General features: G+C 40.9%; 2 long non-coding RNA genes across 2 annotated transcripts; both read left to right on the top strand.

The window, feature by feature from the left end:
- Positions 1 to 1,862: 1,862 nt before the first annotated feature.
- LOC118563862 lies at positions 1,863 to 3,944 on the top strand. Its single transcript, XR_004931468.1, has 3 exons — positions 1,863 to 1,987; positions 3,668 to 3,750; positions 3,859 to 3,944. It is a non-coding gene; the product is annotated as an uncharacterized LOC118563862 (long non-coding RNA).
- Positions 3,945 to 7,996: 4,052 nt separating this feature from the next.
- On the top strand, positions 7,997 to 8,498 carry LOC118563861. Its single transcript, XR_004931467.1, has 2 exons — positions 7,997 to 8,194; positions 8,417 to 8,498. It is a non-coding gene; the product is annotated as an uncharacterized LOC118563861 (long non-coding RNA).
- The last annotated feature ends 13,651 nt before the right edge of the window (positions 8,499 to 22,149 follow it).

Raw genomic sequence — 22,149 nt, 5'->3', positions numbered from 1 at the left:
AAATCACATAAAATGATGATCTGTTCTATGCAAAGAGGACTATATTTTGGGGGTCTTATGTAGCTCGTGTGCAGCGTAAGTTGTAAGGATTTCTAGCTGTTGTGTGTTGGAGTAGTAGCGCACAAATAAGTTAACTAACTTTAGTATACGCTTAGCTACACAAGAGCCTCAAAAGCTAGTCTGTTATGACTACAGATTTTTGTTAAAGTATAAGTTCAAAAATATTTGACTGTTAATGCTACGGCCAATTCCTAGGCCTGTTCATTGTGCTCTTTTGCTTCTTTTTAATTCATTTAAAGATTGTAACACAATGCAGTTTCCTATGGGAGCTACGTCTGTTGTTGTTTACGTTGCATGTGTTTGGTTGGCAAATATGTTCAGAAATGTGCATGTTTTTTAAGTTATGACGCCAGGGAAGCATTCATTTTTGCAAACAAAGTTTCTTCATAGTACTATTACTTATTAAAAATATGCGTGGTGCCTACCAAAGTCACTGACGTGATGATTTCATATTCGCTCGTATAAGCCTGCTCAAAGTTGTAGTTTTAGACGCTTTGTGATGCATAAAAAAGCTTGAAATTAATTAAAAACTGATCACCAAAAGTGCATGCAAACTTTCATTTGTATCTTTGCAAATAGTTATTAAAAAAAAGAATTTGGATATCAACCCAAAGTGCATTCATTCATCTTTATTAAGAACAGACGTGAACATAAATCGGCTAAGGTTTAAAAAAATAAGCACATTTTTGTCCTGCACTTTCTTCCAGTCTTTTTTCAGCTTGCTAAAAAACTATGACATAACCATTGCATAGTATGACAGTTTGTTTTTTATTTAGATTACATTTGAAGACTGCCTCCCGGTAGAGATCGCCGAAGTTGAGTGTTCCTGTGCAGAGGTGTCAAGTAACGAAGTACAAATACATCGTTACTGTACTTAAGTACACTTTTTAGGTATCTATACTTTACTCCATTACTATTTTTCTTCCTACTTCTGACTTCTACTCATTACATTTTCACACAAGTATCTGTACTTTCTAGTCCTTACATTTTTAAAACAAACGTTACTCGTTACTCTTGGCTTCAGTTTAATATTTATAAATATTTATTTCACGTAATGTGCGCCATCCAATGCAGATCATTGGCGCCATCCACACCTAGTAAGAACTAAGATAAGATAAGATAAGATAGTCTTTATTGATCTCACAATGGAGAAATTCACTCGTCACATCGGCTCATACAAGAAGGTGCAGAGTAGGGAAGGTGCATTCAGTTATATACACCTAGTGTAATTGGTGTTATATAACTAGTGTAATTGGATGAGTCATATAACGCAAACACTCATTGGTTGGCTATTCTATAGCTATTCTCTTTTTCTCTCTCTTTCTTTCTCTCTTTCTCTTTCTTTCTTTTCTCTCTCTCCCTCCCTCCCTCCCTCCCTCCCTCCCTCCACACACAAACTACATAGAATGTCTTTGCACCAAAGGGTATAGTTTACCTAAGGTATTTGATGGAACTCACACATTAATGTTCTGGCAGTTCTGCACGCTTGAATACTACCTCTGTTTGGAATTGAATTCCAATAAAGTTTGAGAGAGAACATGCTCCTTGAGTGACTTTGTCTTTGACTAATGGGTTAATGATTATGTTGTGTCTTGGGCCACATGTAGAACTAATCAGTGTTTAAATTAAGCTATCAATTCATATAGTTTTTTAAAGGTTACTTTATACTTTTATACTTTAAGTCGTTTTTGGAGCACATACTTTTTGTATGAGTGTTTTTAAACTGCAGTATCTATACTTCTACTTAAGTAACAAATGTGTGTACGTTTGACACCACTGTTCCTCTGTTCCTGGTACAGTGCTGTGCAATCACAATGTTGCATTACTTTACCAGACTGCACACTACTCTGCTCTGAATTTGGCTGCTGTGCCACCAGTACTAAGCTGTACTGAAACCGAACAGATCTGGCACACACCAAGGACCACGGTAAGTCAATCACATGACAATACTTTGTATAACACATCCTCCAATTATATTTAAAACAACGTAGTAAGCTATAAAGTCATATAGTCATATTGTCTGGACAACAGATACTTGCTGACCCATAAAATAGAGATCATATTGATCAATATCGATAATTATAAAAAAAAATCAAAATACACATTTTAAGTGCAGCCCTGGCCATTTTATGTTGTTGCTTAATGACCTATTTTTAGATAAATGGATTCAAACACAACCATTTATTGAACCAACTTTTTACAAAAACCGTAAGTGTTACAAAAAGAACACGTGCTCTCTGAACAGTGTTGGGCACGTTACTTTGAAAAAAGTAATTAGTTATAGTTACTTCTCCCAAAAAGTAACTGAGTTACTAACTGAGTTACTCCACTATAAAAGTAACTAGTTACCAGTAAAAGTAACTATTGCGTTACTTTTTCGTTTCTGGCTTTTATAGTTATTTTTTTTTACAAATTTTTTGCTGCCATGTCCTTTAATGCACCCCCACCACACACACACACACACACATATTCCCCCTTTTGTGTGGAACAGTGAAGGTGTGGTGAAAGCAGCTTTAATTCTCCATCACATAAGTTTCATATTGCGCATGCATTGACATTTTCAACAATTTTCTCTTGCGGTTTTCAGCAGCAACACCATTGTTTCTTATGGTTTAATATTGTCCATATGCCTTCTTTAAAGTTTTCTAATTTTACTCGCAGGATAAGCGCACTTCCAAGCTTATTTCCTGTCATTGCCATGGTGAATCACGTTATCTGCGTTCCAGTGATCAGGCTTTTTTTCATGCTCACGTTCAATGATTGATCGGGCGCTATGTTTATTTACCTGACTGATATCATCTGTTCTGAAATCGGACATGCTGAGTAGGACAAAGGGAGGAAGAACTGATCAGAGTAGCAGCTTTCTACTCAGTGTAGATCAGCCGTTTTTTTCTGAAAAGACGCTCAGAACAAAGACGCACAGCGCAACCTGCCCAACCATAAAGCCATCTGCCCAACCCATCAATCAGTGGTGCGCTCCGATCAGCACCTGCCGTTCACTGAGCCAGCCGTGGTACACCATGACACCAGAGTTGGAAAATGATTAAAAAAAACTTGGTTTATTATTATTTTGTTTACAGTTCAGCTTGGATTTTTTTTACTGCGCAGCATAGCTTTGCTGTGCGCTTTGAATGCAAATGCAAACACGCGCAGTTTGGATGGAACAGAAACAGTTTGGCGCGTCAGTCAGTTCGAAACAGTTCCTGTGTCCGTCACGTGACTTTCCCATAGTGATACGCGCATCAACACAGGCATTGGCCGACGCATCGGTGTTGCCAGACCCATCACTACTGAGAGGTTATCTCATCCTCCCTTCTCTCATGACAACATGCACACGAGTCCTATTATGAAGTGAAAAAAAAAGTTCATTGTGCGACTTGAGTAACGTGCAGTAACGGGGTGTCGGCAATGATAATGGCGTTATAGTGACAGTCAAAGTAGTTAGATTACTCGTTACCGAAAAAAGTAACGCCATTTATTTTAACGCTATTATTCCCATCACTGTCTCTGAACTCTGTAAAGGTTGATGGAGCTTCCCTGGGTTTGTACCTTTTCTGTGTGTTATCATCAATGTTATTTTTAAGCATTTCATTTAATTGTTTTACAGGGTGTTAGACCAGGCCACGTGTGTGACATGGTTTTTATATCTGCAACACCAAAACAGTAGCGCACAGTCGGAAATGGTGTAAGGTAATTATTGTAAATGTAAGGTTGAATTAACAGAATATGTTCTTTGAATACTTATTTTGAGTAACATGTATTAATTGGATGTTTTGTTTTTGTTTTGTTTTTTTGAAGGAGCAAACATTACAAGGCAGTGCGAGGAGACACACCAGACCCTGATGTTCTCAGAGTAGCAGAGGTGTATCAGGACTTTCAGAGGACCTTGCACCTCTCATTACTACCATGGCAATCAGTGCTGATGTCCCTTTAGTTGATTCGGCCTTTGGTAACTCAGTTAGCTGGATTTGATTGTTGACGATTTGGCATGATCTTGGATCGTTTGGTTCTTCGAAACTCATCCTGGACATGCTGTCATAGCAACATGTGCACAAGCTTAAACCTGCTCGTGAGCAGGCTTATTTCATGTAAACAGGATTAGATCGCAGGTTTATAAGCGGAGGAGATAGGGAAGTCTGTCTTGTCTTGTCCACTGTTACGACGGCAACCATTTGCGGAAGGTGCAAGAATAATTTTAGTGCTTTTGAATTAATTGCGTATTGCGCAATAGACAGGATCCTATAGCGCAGCGCGACAGTGTAATTGTAGAGAGATTTTTCTTGTTGGCTGTTATATACAGACAAACACATCATTTAACAGTGGCTTTTAAAGAGGAAAAACTTATTTGTATGATGGTTTGCTTTTTATTTTTATCACATTCAGTAAGAAGATTTGTTCAGGCCATTTTATTGTGAGGTTTAGTTTTACCTTGAAAGGCTTGCTTCCTTGTTGAGCAGAATATTGTATTTACGGATTATCTAGACAGGGAGCAATACAGTTTTTGACCGTGTAAACTGTGTATGACTTGGAAAAGGAAAAACTTAATTTTTTTATAGATTTTATAGAATTTTTTGTTAAAATTCCCAGTTTGCATGCGTCCTTTACTTCCAGTTTCTAAGGAATGACACTGATATTGGATCTTTTGTCATTAAAAGTGGCTTTTTAAAATAAAGTATAATAATTAAATGCTACTATTTTGTAGAATATTTTTGTATTTCACTTTTACTTGTCCCCATGTTCTAGTGGGCCCTGTGGAGGCTCTGACATAAAAGAACAAAGTAAATATTTAATTATTAAATGCAAAAATACATACTGTAGAAAGTGATAGAAACATCTACCATGGACAGCACTTATGCATGTAATTTGTCTGCTACTTTTTGCCAGCCCTCTCTCCTGGCTTTAGCAGACTTTGAGGTGTTACCTGTCATTTTAATTAATGACTCAAATTCAGCATAACCTTCCATTAAAAGCTCGTGTTCTGCTTGGGAGAAAAACTGTGCGCATTGTTTGGCCATGCTGAACAGCCAATATCAGCGTTGCTGATCATTGTTTCTACTATCGATACATTTGCCCTTTTAAAGCGACGCAAAAACGCATAGTTATCTCAGATAACTCAATCCAGCCATACTAATCACAAACAACAGGTGTGTTCGAAGAACCCAATTAGCCACATCATGATTAGCCGGATGAAATCATCTTGGATGTCTCATTTGATCTCGAATGTTTTAAGCAACGTACAAAGAACGTGCCCCAGAAAGGCAATCCGTTCGCTTTTCAACATCCACTACCAGTCAATCGGGTAATAATTTGCCATGTGGATGCCCCTCCACCGCCGTCACTGCCTCTAGACCACCACCATCTCGAGCCCACCTGTGTCCAGTTTGTCTGCAGCCAACAGCAACAACTTGAACCAGAGTGTCTTGCGACAACGCTGGAACAGTTCCATCAAATAGAAGATACCACCAGGGAGCAGAGCGCAACAGTTCAATGGCATAATGTCAGGAGGCCCTGTATTACTTCTTCTTGGTTCTGGGAGGTATGTCATGTGAGAGGAGCCACTTCTGCTTTGAGCTTAGCGCAGCGCATCAAGAAGGCAACAGCAGCCACAGCCACAGCCACCATGAAAAGGGGCCTAGCTCTTGAACCATCAGCTATCCAGGAATACTGCAGGATCAAAAACACCAACTTTTGGCCCTGTGGGTTCATCATTCACCCTGATGCTCCATGGTTGGGCTCTTCTCCAGATGGTGTTGTTTTTGACCCGACTGAGAGGCCAATATTTGGTTTGTTGGAGATAAAATGTCCCAATACTAAGAGTTATATGGATTGTCGCTATTTAAAAAAGTGTAGATTCCAAAATGTCAAGGTTGCAGGTCAAACAAATTTTTGGTTTGTTTGGTTGTCTGAGCTTGTTACTATGTATTTTGTTATTTTATGTATGGCGTAGTAATGGTTTTGTACACTAATTTTCTATTGTCCTATTTAGTTAATTATGTTCTAACATCTTACCACTATATGCCATGTTGTGGATTTAGTAGCTTTTGAGAGCTTTTTAAAAAAACATGTTTTGCTAAGGTATCTTGCAAATGTAAGAAAAACGATGCTAAGAATATAAACAGCACAATAAAAGTTTGTTGTTTGAGTATTCCAGTTTGTTTATTAATATAAATTTCCCCAAAACAGTGTTTAATGTAATCAGTAATTAAGAAGTATTGGTTTTATAAAGTACTTTATTTGTGGCCTTTATAAGCAAGTAACAAACTGCACAAGGGAAAAAAAGAAATAAGCACAATTCTCAATTCAGTCACTAGGGGGCAGTGAACATGAGACAGGGGAACGTTTATTATGTTCACATTTTAATAATTTCACAACTAAAGTAGTTTGTGGATAATCACCTAAGCTAACTAAAGCTAATGGTCTCAAACAGAATTAAACCAGGTCAAACATCTGTCAAACTAGACATTTTAGCAAGTAGTCTCACTGACAAAAATAGTTCTATTACAACCGGAAGTGGATGCCATCACAAAGCTTGGCCGGAAGTTAGCGGGCACCATCTTGTGCACATAGCCTATTGAACTCCGCCGGAGTTACACACACACTCGCAAACCCCCCCCCCCACACACACACATCAGTGACGTGCAGTCAGGCGAGGCAAGTGAGGCCAAGCTTCACTTGTCATCATGGAAAGAAAGAAAATATATAATGATGATAACGTAATATAAATTGTTATTCAATCAGTCATTTTTAATTAAAAAAAATCATTTTTTATCTAATTTCGTACATCTTTAATAATATTTTCATCAAAATCGCTGTATTTTCGCTATTTTCCATGCAAATCCTTGGTGTTGCTTGATAGCGAAGCCGGTGAGGCCGCGAGCTTGGTCTCCCCTGGGATTGCGCAAGACCATGTTAATTGCGCTGGCTTCCATTCTGTGAATGCATCTTCCTGTCTCTAGATCATAAATTCAATTGTTCAAACAGTTATGAACTGTTTTTCCATAATTTAATGTATGTGGATAACTTATTGTGTTTTGGTCATCATACTGTGTGCAGGTAACATGTTTTCGTGCTGCTGCTGGGCGATCATAAACGGCAAAGAACTGGTTGTAGGTGAGGCCGGCAGTTCCTTGGCCTCTAGGCAGGGGGTGCTCAAGGAGCACTGCTCGTAATCCCAAAACTGTAGAGTAACAGCAAGTTATGAATGTATTAATAGACATAAACTGTGTCTCAATTCACAGGCTGCGTCCTTCGAAGGACGCATTTTAAGGCCAGTGACGTCACAACGATGCGCGGAGGCTGTCCCATTTGGCAAAAATTCTGAGGATGCTTAAAATGCAGCCTTCGAATGCATCCTCCTTTTCCCCAAATTCTGAGGATGCACCGCTACCATCCTTAGTGGCCTCGCCTGCCATAAGATTTCCCGAGTGGCTTTGCACGCTTTTTTTTAGTAGTTGAAGAAGAAGAAAAAGAAGAAGAAAAATGGCTGATTCTCCTCATAATGGAAAGCAGCAGCAGCACTAGTAGTAGTGCTGAGTACACCTTTAAATGTAAGTAGTTTGTTTTTATTTTTTTAACTGAACATCTATTAAAATACGTGACAGGAATGGAGCCACCGGAATTTGTGGGACCAGCTAAAGCTAAAGCTTAGAGCTAATCTGTTGATACAAGACGTTCATCAACATTAAAAGACTTCATACAAATGTCACAATTTTTGATTTTAACCTACATCTTATTGTAACTGTGCTGATAGCTGTATCCTTCACAAATCTGATCAATTTATTCTCATACAGTTTATTACAAATGATTAGAACTGTCAAAGCTTAATGCAGCTGAAGAAACAACATTAGTCCAGCTGTACTGGGCTGTCAATACTGCAAACGTTTTGTGTGAATACTCAATAACGTATAGTTAATTTACAGTACAGTATAATAAGGTTTAAAGTATTATTCACTTGAAGAACAATACCGGCATAATTATACAGAACAGTCATTTTGCCTGTTGACATAACATAAATATGCTTTACATGTCGTTTTGTTCTAGGGAGCAGGGAGCATACAGAGGAGTTCATAAAACTCCGTGGGCAAAATGACCACCTCTTTACCGGGGCCAAAAATACTGCCGCAGTCGGATGGAGGTAAGAGTTGAGGCATAATTCCATATACATGTTGCATTTGTATGTAAAAGTCACACAAGTTCTAAGAAGTCCTGTTCAAACACCAACATAGAAATATAATCTTTTGATCACATCATATGGTTCCCAGATGTCACTTTTTTTAAATTTTATATTTGTGATAGTAGTGTATACACTACTATAGTAATCCTTGTGTGTCTATCTCTTCTCATTTCTCTTGTTTAGAACAATCCTGCAAAAAATGGGCCTGGAGGGTAAAGTTGAGCCACAACAGGCCAAAAATAAAGTGGGACAACTTGAAAAAAAATACAAAGTATGTTCAGGTTTGGCTAATGTAATAAAATACACACACACACATACACACACACGCACACACAAGTTTATTTACACTTTGAGTAAGCTTGAAAAAAGTCATCTCCAAGTTAACATTCCAAAGTCGTCTCTTTTTCTGTAGAATTTCATGAATCCATCCAGTTCATGAAACACTCCTTTATTCTAGCTTTAAAGAAACACTACAGAAAATTGCATCTGTTGACACAAATTGTTTTTCTCTACTTTAGGAATGCAAAGATCCAGGGACAGGGCAGGGGGTCAGTGGGAAGCCTACTGCTGCCACCTGGCCATGGTTTGTCTTCATGGATGAGGTATTAGGACAGAGGCCCTCTATTGGCCCACCTGTCCTAATTGCCTCCTTCCCTGAGGACAGACCAGAGCCAGGTGCTGCAGAGGCTGAGCAGCATCAGGGGGAAGATGAGGAAGAGAATGAGGATGAGAGGCCAGGAGAGAGGAAGGAAAGGAGGAAGAGAAGTAGGAGTTGGTGGATTTAATCAGGGAGGACATCAGATGGCAGAGGGAGGCGGAGGAGAGAGGAGAAAGAGTCGGGAAAGGATGGACAGATTATTTGATTTATCGGAGAGGATGGTGGACAGACGTTAATTTTTATTGGTGTTTTTTTTACAAGTTCAGGTTCTGTATTGCTGTTGTTGTTAAATTAAACTATTAAAATGTTTATAAAAGTTATTGTTGTCGGTGTGTTCTTAAAGTCTTTATACATTATCCGTTTTATCACTTCTTTACAATTTAAGTAAACTTAGAACAACTTCTCAGTGACAACATCAATTTATTTTTAGAGAAGCAAGTATTTACAATAAACTATCAAATATATATATATATATATATATATATATATATATATATATATATATATATATATATATATATATACACCATTTTGACTGAGCAGGAGTCCCTGGTGTTGCTGCTGGACTGGATGGGATGCCACACAGATGACCTTGGAGTCTTCTGACTGCAAGTGGGACATCATCTCGGGGGTGGGGGATGCCTCTCTCCACTGTTCACCACATCGTCCATCAGGGTTTGCAGGGCTGACCCAATCGACGGCTGCCATGTTACTAAAAATGTTTAAGAAGACACAGAAAATAACTTAACTACAACTGTTTTCATAACCCTTAAATGAGAACAGCTAAAAAGTGATTATACTTGCCATCTAAATGTAATCGTGGTCGGGTAGAACCTCCTCCAGGGCAGACACCTCGGCAGACGGCTGGTCCTGCCAGGGAGCACCACTGACTGCCTCCAACACGTTCTCCCCCTCCTCATCCTCTGGCACGTCGTCCTGCACTTCATCGTCTGGGGCCATAATGTCACCGGCTCCTAGGCAGATGTTGTGCAGGACAGCACATGCCGTTATGACCTGTAGAAAAAAGACGACAAAAAACAGTTAATATTAGATTTGAATAAATTACTTTAAAGGTTTTTATCATTTAACAATAAGCAATGATTCTCTCATGTAGTAACATACCTGAGGCACAAAGGTGTGGTGTACCTCCAGCGCTTGAAGGAAGATGGCCCTGAAGCTTGTCTTCATCATCTCAAAGGCACGCTCTATGATGGAGCGTGTCCTGGAATGATGTCTGTTAAAGCACTGGGCTCCCACACCTTCTACCGGCTGCTTGAAGGGAGTGATGAGGAGGAGTGGGTGTTGGAGACACGGGTACCCACCATCTGCCAAGATGAAGTGGCCCGGAGGAGGGTAGATGCCCCGCCTGTACAGTGGGCTGTGCCGGAGCACTCTGGAGTCAAACAATTCTGGCCTTTACTTATTTTACTTCATCTAGATCCTGTCAGGGTTCTCTGTGCTGCTCTACTCTAACTCTACTCCTCAGGTGTGTCTAGTTGGCTGAGGAGGCGTGGCCCACACCTGCAGCTCGTTGCAGGCGGCTTCCTCTGGCTTCTTAAGCAGAGCGCTGACAGATGGAAGACGCCAGAGCCTTAACCAGTCGTGGTACGACGTGGCCTCTGTCCCACTCTCGGAAACCAGCTTGTGAGTTTTTGCTCTTTGACTTTGACTAATTTTGGATCTCCTGTTTTTGTCTCAGATTTTTGGTGCTCGGAAGCACTCACCTGTCTTGACGTCTAGTCCGAAGAAACAGACCAGCAGAACTGTCTGCTCAGATTTTGCTCTGGCGCTCCCCTCATACTTCCTGGATGTTACCCAGCGAGGCCTGAGATCCCCTCTCCCGGTTTCTGCTGGTTCTGCGTTCACTCTGGTCAATCCATCTGTCAACCGTTGCCGACGAGGCTCGCTCAGGATCCCTCGCCAGTTACATCAGCCGTCCTCAGCCACTAGCCGCCTATCTCCAGCAGAGTAGAATCATAGAGTACTCCCGACGCTACTTCTTCCCGGTTAGGTCCGCCCAGCCCAATGGTAAGCAGCGCAACTTCTAGCAGTTCTCCTGGTTCTACTTGCAGAGTTACTTACTCCCTCTTTCTTGCAGACTCTCCAGCCGTGACGTTCTGACCCAGCCGAATCGCCCGTAGTTCCGTCCGTAGATCTGCCCGTTTCCAAAATAAACATCTTAAAACTGTGCATTGCCTCCCGATCGTATCTGCATGTGGGCTCGTCACCTGAAAACCATGACAGATCCACTATTTAAGTTTTTTTTTTTTTTTTTTTTTTACGTTTTTATATTTAGATTTATTTTTCCTGTATAATTTTTTCGTTATATAATTGCAAATAAAATCAGGCAATAAGGGGATAACAATTTAGGGAAATAATTATTTATTTCTCAATATTACAGTTTGGCTTCTCAACACAACATTAGTGATAGTGAAAGTAGTGATTTAAGTCAGTTATGTACAGGGTTTGTACACATTTAACTATTCAATTCAAATTACTAAAGTTACAAACATAAGCCTATATCAAGTCTTACAAATAAATATAACATTTTATATTTAAACATATTCGTCAATCTGCTGACAAGCGTTTGTTTAATAACTGGTACATTATGATCATTAGCAGGCCCCAGGGTGAAAATATTAGCAGGTAAATGTTACCTCTCCACTGCGCTCTCCCAGCCTGAGAAAAATTCGTTGCCGGTTGTGCTGCCGCCGAAGCCGTCTAAACCGACTCTCCTCCTCCAATAACAAGTAAATAAAAAAATTTTAAATTTCAATATCGATTTTATTTGTGTCGTTTATCGGCACTGGCGCTGTTTTTCCCGGTCTTGGAGTAGACGTGATAACGTCGTGTCGCAACCAGGAAGTGCTTCAAAGGCTAGACCGTCCCATTTACCAACGGCTGAGGATCCTCCGGAGCATCCTCCGATGGCTGGGTCCTCCTAAGGCTGTGTAGGCTGGGTCCTTCGAAGGACGCAGCCTGCGAATTGAGACGCAGCTTCTATAGGCCCGTTTACACTAAACTTTTTTTAACCGAGCCGAGACCAGTCTGAGCTTGGATCAGTTAACCAAGCCAAGACGACCGTTTACACACCACACTATCCCGGTTCCTTGGTTGCTCCTCGCCTCCTAGTGGTGATCTGTGGTACTACCGCTCTGCGGAAGCAGCGAAACAAAACGGCGGCGCCGTAACATTCAGAATGTTATGCTTGATATTGTGATATTTTGGTGTTTGCGGTGAGTCAGGGGAAGAAGGCAACCTTTGGTGAATTTATTTGAGAGAGTCGGCTTTTGGGAAGTGGATGATACAAACGAACGTCTAATAAGGATTTACAGACGCAGGAAACAACAACAGACACTGAGGTTCATCACACTGCTAAGCAGAATCATCCCTGGAAACCGTGTGGCACGGTCAGGAAGATAGTATTATTATGAATGTCTGAAATTTGTCTGAATGGAGTGTGAATCAGGACGTGCACCCAGTCACGCCAGAAAATCCGCGGACAGTCAGCTGACTGTAAGGGGATGACGCGGTCTGCTCATGCGCTCTTTATCAGAAAACCGGGCCAGAAAAAAAAATAAACCAGGCCGAGACCTGTTCAGGAACTGGTCTGCAGTTAGCGCGGTCCAGTTATGTTTAGCGCGGTCCAGTTCAGTCTGCTGACCATTTACACACAAGAGTTCTCTCGGTTACCGAGCTCGGACTGGTCTCGGCTCGGTTAAACAAGTGTAGTGTAAACGGGCCTTAAATGTAAATTAAGCTTAAGAACCAGAACTAGAACTCCCAGGAAGAGATGATTTTAAACAAATTCTGTTTTTCAGGAAGCAAGTTTCAAGCTCAAAGCATACAGAGTCTGCCCCAACAATCACTCAATTCCCAATACACTAAAGTAACACATATCTTCATTGTCAAACAAGTCCATGACATAAAAGAAAACCCAATACAACTGTCATGATTTGTTTACCGAAGAACTCAGGAAGCGCACATGGGACTAAAGTTTAAGAGTTTTTATTTAAAGGAAGTGTGCTGGATGGCGGATGATGAAGACCGGAGGTTCAGGGCTGCAGAAGGTCAGGGATGTAGGTGATGGCAGGAGCTGACAGCCCGGAGCGAGAGTCCATAATAATCTAAGTGGCCAGGAAGCTCAGTGCTACTTAGTTAGCAGATTACAGGAGACACCAGGGCACTGAGCAGAGCTTTCTCAGAGCGGCTAGTCAGGTTAGCAGATCTCTGGAGACACCGTGGCACAGAGCTGAGCTTCTCCAGGGTGGCTAGTCAGGTTAGCAGTTCTCTGGAGACACTGAGGCACTGAGCTGAGCTTCTCCAGGGTGGCTAGTCAGGTTAGCAGTTCTCTGGAGACACTGAGGCACTGAGCTGAGCTTCTCCAGGGTGGCTAGTCAGGTTAGCAGATCTCTGGAGACACCGTGGCACAGAGCTGAGCTTCTCCAGAGTGGCTAGTCAGGTTAGCAGTTCTCTGGAGACACTGTGGCACAGAGCTGAGCTTCTCCAGGGCGGCTAGTCAGGTTAGCAGTTCTCTGGAAACACCAGGACACAGAGCAGAACTTCTCCAGGAACAAACAGTGAATGAACAGGCTTTAGAGTGACTGGCAGGACTAACCTTAACAACAGGAGCAAAAACAAATCTTCCAAGGCAAAACGGGGACTGGCATGGAGAGGTGGATAACTGAAGACGGCCCAGTGCTGAACTGAAGGCAGAGGGAGGTTTAAATAGAGCACTTCACAGGTGGAACAAGGGTCTGGCTAATTAACTGGTAAATTGTTAACAGGTGTGACTGACTGCTGAGGAGGTGAAGTATAGATGACAGAAAATAACTGATGACAATGAAAACTAATAAATAAAGTCAAACCTAACCCACATGAGATGAAAAAATTAAACTAACAGAAAAATGAAGTCAAACCAGAACTCAACCATGACATTACCTCCTCCCCAAGGCCGGACTCCGGACGGCCTAAAAAACAAAACAAACTACAAAGTGACCGAACCAGGGTGGGTGGAGGGAAGGCAGGATGGAGGGCCAGGGTCAAAACCAAAAACTGATCTAACCAGGGTGGGTGGAGGGAAGGCAGGATGGCGGGCAAGAGTCATAACCAAGCTGATCTAACCTGGGTGGGTGGAGGGAAGGTAGGATGGTGGGCTAAAATCAAACCAAAACTACCCACTAGGGCGAACTAAAAAGGGTTTCCAACAATCCCTGATAAACCAAACAAAGGACGTCTAACCGACGTTGACAGGCGAACCTCACCACCAGGCAAAAACGGGCATGACAGGCGAACCTCGCCAACAGGCAAAAACGGGCATGACAGGCGAACATCGCCACAAGGCTAATGGGAAGGAACAGGCGTTCTAATGCCAGAGGGAAGAACAGGCGTGCAACAACGCCAGAGGGAAGAACAGGCGTGCGACAACGCCAGAGGGAAGAACAGGCGTGCGACAACGCCAGAGGGAAGGAACGGGCGCACGACAGCGCCAAAGGGAAAACCCGCCAGGGCGTGAGGGAAACGCCGGGGCGCAAGAGGTACCGGAAAACCTAACACTATAGGTACCTGAAGGCATCTAAACACGCCGAGAAAACTGGATCTAAATGCCAAGAATCAATGGGCGTCCTAACACGCCAGGAAACAAGAGCGGAGGGCGTCCTATAACGCCAGGAGACAAAGGGCGTTCTAACACGCCGGAAAAAACACGAAATCTACAGGGGTCAGAGGGCGTCCTAACACGCCAGGAAACAATAATACCAGGAACTAAGGGCGTCTAAATTCCAGAGATTGGAGGACGTCAAACACGCCAGGGGACTAAGAGCTAGGGGGCCAAAACAAAACTAAGAAGCGCTGGGACCTAAAGAGCGCTGGGAAACTAAAGATCTAAACCAAAAACTAGAAAACCAGGCATGAACTAACCTATAGAACAAAACCAGAAGAACTAGTGTAGGGATAACAAAAGAAAAACCGAAGCAAAAAACTAGAAAATCAAAATAAAACTAAAAAAAAATAGGAAAAAGAGCAAGACATACAAGAAAAAAAAACTATAAAACTAATGCAAAAACCAAAACAAAGAAACTAGGACATGAACGGGTAAACTATTGTAACACTAGATAACTAAAGCTAGAACCAAAACAAAAACTGAGAGGACAAGGCAAAAACTAGCATTCTAAAGCAAAGAGAAATAACCAAAGCAAAAACCGGAAGACTAAAGGCAAACCTGGAACACCAGAACAGAGGTGGAAAAACAAACGAAAATAGAAACTCAAGTACCCCTTAAATAACTCTAAAACCCCAAAAATCCTAAGTAAACCAAAACTGAAATCGAGCCCAAAAAAATAACAGAAGGCACTGGCCTTAAGGGCTCAGGCAAGACGGCTGCTAAGCCACAAAGAAAAAGTCTTTGCGGAGGTCGTCCTGGACGAGGCAGGCGACAGAGCAGCATCGCCCTACCCTCGAGGAGGGCGGCCCCGACGAGGCAGAGTCGAGCGGATCGAAGTCCGCGGTCTGCGGCTCCGGCCGAACAGAGAAGTCAGAGGCGGCCACCGTGGTGGACGGCCCCGACGAGGCAGAGTCGAGCGGCTCCAGATGAACAGAGAAGTCAGAGGCGGGCGCCGTGGTGGACGGCCCCGACGAGGCAGAGTCGAGCGGCTCGGAGTCCGCAATCTGCGGCTCCGGCCGAACAGATCAGTCGTAGGCGGTGCCAAGCTACAGGTCTCGGCGGCCCAGTACCGAACTGAAGGCAGAGGGAGGTTTAAATAGACCACTTCACAGGTGGAACAAGGGTCTGGCTAATTGACTGGTAAATTGTTAACAGGTGTGACTGACTGCTGAGGAGGTGAAGTGAAGATGACAGAAAATAACTGATGACAATGAAAACTAATAAATAAAGTCAAACCTAACCCACATGAGATGAAAAAATGAAACTAACAGAAAAATGAAGTCAAACCAGAACTCAACCATGACAACAACCACTCATGGTCAAGGATTAGATTGGCTACAAATCATTTTAATAATTAAAACAAGGCAATTAAATATGATTTAATTAATTCTCCTCTTACTAAACATGAGTTGGATGAAAACTTTGTGACAATTTTGCATTTACTAATTTTTGGAAGTATGATCCAACTAAGTGACAAGGCTGTTACAGTTTCACCAGCAGATGTCACTAGTGAGTGATGAATGAAGCATCGAGTAAAGAACCTTTTTCCAAAGCAAAGTGTTGGAAAGCTTTATTGCTTCATGAGTCTTCATTTGCCCATCACTAAATAAATGAGAAAAACTCCTGTTGGTAGCATAGCTATCATAATCCTAGCATCTATGCTAACAACAGAGCTAAGAAGACAATGTCTTACCTTCATAATGAAAAAGTTATTGTTCCACAAAGAACTTGTAACCTTTGTCGAGTTTGTTTTTGCCCTGCCATTCACTATATGCACGCGCGAAAGCAACAACAAAGAACCGCGTGTTAACGTCAAATAAACATGCAAGCATATCGAGTTTTATTATTATTATTATTTATTTATTTTTATTTTTTTATGTTGGCGAGACGCTACCGCGGCGGCGGCGAGGCGGCGGCTTGGTGAGGCGGCGGCGGCGGCTTGGCGAGCGTCTCGCCAACATAAAAAAAAAAAAAAATAATAATAATAATAATAAAACTGGCGAGGCGGCGGCCGCCTTGTCAAGATAGCGCTGCGGGAAGCTTGATGTTCATACCTTCACTGTGTTATTCATTGTTTGTACTGCTGTTTTTTCCACTTTTCGTTGCGTTCGCCTGTCTGCTAAGCTCAAAACAACCGCGCCTGGCTTGACGGAGAAACCCGAACAGCTGAGCATCTTTACGACAGTGCACTTTTACTTTCGCCCTCTGGGGGGAGCCTCGCTGGAAAATCAACCCCGGTTGCATAGTATACTTTTACTATACTTTACTTTACTTTACTATACTATGCAACCGGGGTTGATTTTCCAGGTTAATTTTATTCAGTTGCGGCCGCCGCCGCCTCGCCAGTTTTATTATTATTATTATTATTTTATTTTTTTTTATGTTGGCGAGACGCTACCCCCACCGCCTCGCCAAGCCGCGGCCTCGCCAAGCCGCAGCCGCCGCCTCGCCGCGGCCGCCACGGTAGCGTCTCACCAACATAAAAATAATAATAATAAAAATAATAATAATAATAATAACTAGAAACGTTCAACTTCTGAAGAACTTGAAGAAGGCGCCCGCCTGGTGGTGCGCGTAACCGTCAAAGGCAAAGCTTCCGAGTTCCTTGGTCGTAGGCATTTATCACTTGGGGATTTTAAATCAAATCTTCTGAGTGTGAAAAGGATTTGTCTTCGTCAAAACCAGCCGACAGGAGAAGGTCTTCATCCAAGCAGCATGGAAAATTGGTGTTATTAAAACATGATTAAATACTTCAATGTAGCATGAAAAAATGAAATATGTGAATAAAAATGATAAAGGCATTACAAACTACTAAAGGAAGTACAAACTCTGTGAAGCAGAAGTTGGTGAGACCTTCCTAGAGCTACTTCCGGTTAGCAACATGTTAAGCGTTAGCTGCTAACATGGTTGTGTCCAGTATCACCGGGTGATTGTACTCTGTTAGTTTGGTCCAAATCCTGTACTGGGAAGTTCCTCAAAAAGGGTGCCAATACTTAATGTCACCAAAGCTCACCAAAGGCCATGTGTCAGATCGGCCTCCTTTAGCAACTAAGCCTCCCCAAAAAAAACAGTCGACAGGAGAAGGTCTGCATCCAAGCAGCATGGAAAATTGGTGTTATTAAAACATGATTAAATACTTCAATGTAACATGAAAAAGTGAAATATGTGAATAAAAATGTTAAAGGCATTACAAACTACTAAAGGAAGTACAAACTCTGTGAAGCAGAAGTTGGTGAGACCTTCCTAGAGCTACTTCCGGTTAGCAACATGCTAAGCGTTAGCCGCTAACATGGTTGTGTCCATAGACATAATATAAGAGTAGACCCCGCATTGACTGTCGCTGCGCAGGAATTACGGGCGCCACCTTGGGGCGGTCGACTTGATACCTAATCCTGCTGATTCAAGCTGACACACTAATGATGCCTCAGCACTGTGCGGCTCATTTTTGTTTAAATCGAGGGATTATTTATGTCAGGGCTCGAGGGATAACTTTTCACAAGCAAGATGAAAAGACATTGTTTATATTTTTGATCAGAATGTAAGTTTTCTAATACTAGGAGATACAAAGTTGTTGTTAGACATTAGTGAATAAACAGCATATATATATATATATATATATATATATATATATATATATATATATATATATATATAGTGAACCCTCGCTATATTGCGGTTCACCTTTCACGGTCTCGCTGCTTCACGGATTTGCATTGATGAGCCGTTCATTACAGTTCTCATCAGGTGGCGTGTCGGTTTATAAGAATCTTTTTTGAAAAAACAGTGACAACTACCGATAAAAATGTGTTCTTCTCCCAAAAAAAAAAACTCACCTGCACCGCGGGCTTTAGAAGAAAAAAACGCTACAGAGCGGAGTCACGGATGCAGCGCCTCAGTCAAAAGAGCAGTGAAATACACACGAGTCACTATTTGTCCTACTGTACTTTGTATTTTTTTTATAATAATTTTTATTTTCCCCCGTTCTAATCCAATGACTCGGGTCGCGGTGGGCCACGCTGATCTCAGTCAATATATTCATAGTTGAACAATATTTCCCACTTCATGCATAAAGCCAATAAAAAGTGGAATGGTCCTTCAGCCTAATTAAAGGTTTAGCTTACGTGGACAAAGGAACGTTTTAGGAGATCGTTCCTTACAGTGTTGTTATACTTTATAGGCTGACCAGTGTGATTTATTTTTTGCAGTTTTTCTGTTATTGATTTTAGTTTGGGTATGTTTTCTGCGTTATATAAGCCTGTATACTTTAATTGCCCTTTTGTTAGGTGCAGACACCCCCAAATCTCCCTATTGTAGAGCAATAAAGGTTTGCTATTCTAATTAATTCAGAGGAGTAATGAACTATGACTACTAAGATCAACTATAACCAAGTTATTGTTTGAAAATGTTATAAACATTATACTCTCGAAGAAGAATAAACCCTTCTGATTAGGAAAAATAGACTTTATGAAAACAGTTGAACATTCTAATAAATGAAATGCCTTTTTTGGCAATGTCACTTGACATTGCTATCTAAAGTAAAGTTCTTTAAATGAGACAAAATAAATCGCAATATCTATTCAGGAATAAATTACAAAACAATATAACACACATTTTACAATAGCAGCTAAAACAACTTGCATTATAAAAGAAAAATATAAAATTAATAACTGCTTTCTTGAGAAAAGTGTTGAGACCAAAAGGTAGATCTGACCACATCTTTTTACACAAATGAGGAACATCATTAAGGACGCCAGCCATCCTGCACAGAGACTGTTTCAGCCTCTCCCCTCAGTCAGGAAACTAAAAAAAACAAACAAAAACATGTGTCCCAAGAGATCTTTGCCAATAAGCAGGAATATATAAATAATTTTATAAGAATGCTGTAGGGGGGGGAGGCTCGGTAGATGACACAACTTCATAGTAATGTTACTGATTTATCAGTAGAAATATATTAAAAAGACTTACGTTTTTTCCAGTGACGGCAATAACATATGATTTACCGTAGCACTTTATTTTGAAGCGGCGGGCTGGGATGACGTCATCGGTTGAAATTAAAATTCATAATATCTCCGAAACCAAAGCAGCACAAACGATAATTTTAACGGCACAAACCTGCACAAACGAAGCACTAAAAAAGTAGCCCAGTTTGATCTGATTCGAAGCAAAATAGGGAGATGGTGAATTCTGGATGACCTTAACAAATATTCTTTAATATCTTCAAAACCAAAACAGCACAAACGCTAATTTTAACGGCACAAACCTGCACAAGCGAAGCACTAACCATTCCGTCTATTTAACAGAGTTTTTTCTGTGGGTGGGGTGCACTGAGCTATATAATACACTGGAGTGCTGATTTTGCCGAAAAACTGAAGTCATTGGCCGCCATCTTGCTACTCCCAACTCTCACAGAATCCCATAGGATTCAATTGCAACAACAAGCAGTTTTATGGCTGTGTGAAAAACGTTTCACAGGTAATTCTACAGTCAGTGGATGTACTAACACTATCAACTACTGGGAAATTAGGTGCTGAAATATTTTACATGTTATTCATATTAAATATATATATATGTATATATAAGTATGTGTATATGTATATATGTATATATATGTATACACATATGTAAATATATGTTTTTGTATATTGTTATTTATATATTTATAAATGTTAAACATATATATTTAAATTAATAAAATGCAAAATATTTCAGCACATGACTTTCTCAGTACTTGATATTTTTTAGAACATAATATAAAAGTATATGGCATTTGACATTTTAAAAGTCTTAAGCCCCCCTGAACATGAGAAAATCCTCGTTATTCGATGCTGTAGCGCACATATTCCATAGTTACTGGAGGGAAATAGGGAGTACCAATATGGCGGCTGGTGGCTTCAAAGCGACTCGTTCAAACAGACGGTGATTAGCACTCCAGTGCATAGACATAATATAAGAGTAGACGCGTCATTGGGCGGGTTCTGCCTATGCTGCGGTGCGTCAGAGCGTCCGCCATCTTAAATGTGGCAAATCTGCAGTTACTCAGTCACTTAAACAGTATCAGAGGGACTTTAATCTCTGAATATACTTTGTATTCGTAGTATTTCTTTTTTGTAATATTACAAGTTTATTTTCGTATCCCTTTAGCTACATTCTCCTGAATTTATTCTCCTAAAGAATAAAAATAATTAAAATAATCTAACCTGGCCCTATTACTCCAGGAGTGAAATAATTCTGCAAACTGTGATTATTCTGGAAATGTTCCCCCTTAATTCTCATAATATGATGTTTTTATCATAACATTATCACTTCTGTGTTTGTTAGTTTATTTTTACTTTAGGACTTTTTTTCTCATATTATTAATTTTACCTCTTTAATACTCACCCAAAAAGTCTGTTCCTAAAGGTTCACATGTGACACGGTTTTATGAAATAATGAAGACCACAATGTTTAGATTTAACAAATTGATCCTTATATTCATAACACACACACACACACACACACACACACACACTCATATATATATATATATATATATATATATATATATATATATATATATATATATGCGTGTGTGTGTGTATTTATTGCAGCACAGGAATGAGGCATCTTCTCTGATCCACGTTCACAATAACAGAACTCAACTTTTTTCTGCCACATACAATATGGCGGTGACGTTGACGTGCGAACCTGCGCCCTATGACGCGTCTACTCTTATATTATGTCTATGCTCCAGTGTATTATATAGCTCAGTGGTGGGGTGTCAGCTTCATGCAGCTCTTCCATCCCTCAGTGCCGTGTAGCCTAGCCACCGCATTTCTACCATAATATAAAACCGACATTAAATAAACGACTCACCGTCACGTAGTTGCAAGGAAAACACCCAATGGAACACCCTTCGTCTGGGTAAATTGGACTTCATTCAACAATATCCTTCAGTAATTTAGGAAAAACGGCAGCACAGCACAGCAAGCCACAAGATGGAGGAGTTCACCTCTGACCCGGAACTCAAAGAGTACTGCTTGTCTGCTCTGAATAATACACAGCGCCCCTCGAATTACGGCCGCCATCTTGGGGCGGTCCACCTGCTACCCTAACCTGCTGATTCAAGCTGAACACACTAACCATACCCCGGCACTGTGCGGCGTATTTTTGTTTAAATCGACGGACTATTGACGTCAGGGCTCGAGGGATAACTTTTCATATGTAAGATTAAAGAGATTGTGATGAATTTGAATACGGCCGCCATCTTGGGGCGGTCGACCTGCTACCCTAACCTGCTGATTCAAGCTGAACACACTAACGATACCCCAGCACTGTGCGGCGTATTTTTGTTTAAATCGACGGACTATTGACGTCAGGGCTCGAGGGATAACTTTTCATATGTAAGATTAAAGAGATTGTGATGAATTTGATTGTTTTATTGTACTATTTGGTATATTTAAGATATATGCTGGATAAATTAATCTGGCTATTGATTTAAATGAAAAAAATCGTTTTTTAAAGCCAAAGGGAAATGAAATATTGTATTTGGTATATTTAAGATATATGCTGGATAAATTAATCTGGCTATTGATTTAAATGAAAAAATCGTTTTTTAAA

This window comes from Fundulus heteroclitus, chromosome 8 (assembly GCF_011125445.2).
Source record: "Fundulus heteroclitus isolate FHET01 chromosome 8, MU-UCD_Fhet_4.1, whole genome shotgun sequence".
Taxonomy (NCBI): Eukaryota; Metazoa; Chordata; class Actinopteri; order Cyprinodontiformes; family Fundulidae; genus Fundulus; species Fundulus heteroclitus.
The sequence above is the reverse complement of the archived record's forward strand: the minus strand, read 5'-3'. Positions and strand labels throughout refer to the sequence as shown.